Source organism: Balaenoptera acutorostrata, chromosome 21 (assembly GCF_949987535.1).
Source record: "Balaenoptera acutorostrata chromosome 21, mBalAcu1.1, whole genome shotgun sequence".
NCBI classification, from domain to species: Eukaryota; Metazoa; Chordata; class Mammalia; order Artiodactyla; family Balaenopteridae; genus Balaenoptera; species Balaenoptera acutorostrata.
In genome coordinates, this window is record NC_080084.1 from 78,009 (window position 1) to 80,000 (window position 1,992).

Sequence of the window (1,992 nt, forward strand, 5' to 3'; positions counted from 1 at the left end):
GCGTGCAGGTCTGTGAGGGTGTGACCGTCGCCGCGCTCTCGAGCCGGCTTGAGGGACCGCCTGGCCTGGTCGACCAGCATCCGCCCGCGCCCCTCCGGCCGCGGGGACCGACCCGGCCATCCGACGCCACCTGGGCCGGGCCGCCGCGGTGGGAAGGGAAGGGAGAGGGTCTTTCGCGCCCTCCGGAGCGCCTGTGGATGGGCGGTCGGGGCTTCTCCTGGCTCACCCTTTGGAGCGTTCGTTCCCCGACCCCCCTCCCCACCCCCTCCCTCCCCGGGTCCCCACAGCGCCCCGCTCCGGAGGTGGGGACCGGCCCGGGCCCGTGCGTTTAGGCCGGTGGAGGGCGCGACGGGCTCGGTGGCGGGCGCGCGTGGGTCCCGGTGGTCGGATTCATTCTGACCGATGTTTTTCCGAGTCGGACTCCAGAGGTGGGGACCGGACCGGCCTGGGCCGCGAGGGGTGACCCGGAGAGACCGGCACGGGCCAACACGGGTGCGGTCCCTCGTGGGCTCTGGTCGCCTGGGAGGCGCCTCCCTGGGAAAATGTTTTCAAGTCCCCCTGGGTCCGGGGACGTGGACGGACCGGGCCCTGCTCGCGCGGGTGGCCGGGGAGGGCGCACCCGGCCCTTCAGCGTGCCCACGTGGGTCCCGGTCGGCGGACGCGACTTTTTCTCACCCTGCCCCGCCCCCTCCTCCACCGCGAGTTCCGGCCGGGGGCTGGGGACCGGCCCGAGCCGTACTGGGTGGCCCGGATAGGGCGGCCTGGGCCCGGGCGCGGTCCCTCGTGGGGCCCGCTCGTCGGAGGCGGCCGAGTGGGATATTTCTTTGTCTCTAACCAAGTCCTCGCCCGGAGACTCGGAGGGACCGGTACCTGCCCGCGCGGGCGAACCGGGGAGGGCGACCCCGGCCCGCTCGCTGCCTCTCCCACGTTTTCCCGCCCCTCCCGCCCCGCCCCCACTTTGCCAGCACGCTCCTCGAGTCGACCAGATGGCCCCGAGAGCTCCGGGACTGGTGTGGATGGGGAAGTGTTGGGGACAGGTGGCGGGACCGAGGTCCTGGGGACCCCCCCTGCGATTCGTGGATGGGCCCCGCTGCCGGGCGTCGTGATTTTTTTCGCCCGAAATGGGCCTTTTTTGCCACCAGGTAGGTGCTGACACGGTCTTCCCTGGCGTCTGTCGCTGAGGACTTTGGGACTCCGGACGCATGCAGGGCTCTGGGCTTGGGACTGCCGCCTGGCACCCGAACCGGCCCTTGCTGCTTGAGCCGCCCGCCTGGGCCTGCGCGCCGGCTCTCGTGTGTGCGCCTGGCTGACCCGGCCCGCGGCGCCGCCTCCGGTCTCTGGCTCACCTGAGGGCGGCGGGGCGAGGTGGCGCGTGGGTCTTCTACCCCGTGTGACTCCCACCCCCCCGCCGCAGGCACCCGGTGGTGGCTGAGACGACCCCACCCCGCAGGCTCCGTGCCACGTGTCAGGCGTTCTCCTCGCGGGGTCGTCGGCCACTGTTGCCTGAGAGAAAGAAAAGGAGGTGGTGGGAGGGGGGGCTGCCGGTGAGGCTGAAGCAGGCTCCTCGGATGATGGTCCTCACCGTGCCCCTCCCCTTCGGGGCTTTCTGGCCCCTGGCTCGCTGGATTGACTGATCGATGTGGTGATGTTGCGCTCTCCTGGGCCGGACCTAAGTCGCGCCAGACGAGGGACGGACGTTCCTGGCGAACGGGACCGCTCTTCTCGTTCTGTCCGCGGGCCCCTCGCCTCTCTTTTCATGCCCTCCTGGCCTGTCGAGGGGTGTGTGGAAGGCAGGGGTGGTGGTCTCCGGCCCTGACCCTCGGTCTCCCGCCCCCTGCCTCACGGCGCGGGCGGGTCCGTGGTCCTCGGACACAGCAGACACTCTCGCTTCGCCTCCTTGGCGTGTGCCTCGCGAGCGGTCCTCCCCGCGTCGGTGGGGGGGGCCGTCCCGCCGCTGCGCTGCGCGCCCCTGCTGGCGCGTGAGCGTGCCTT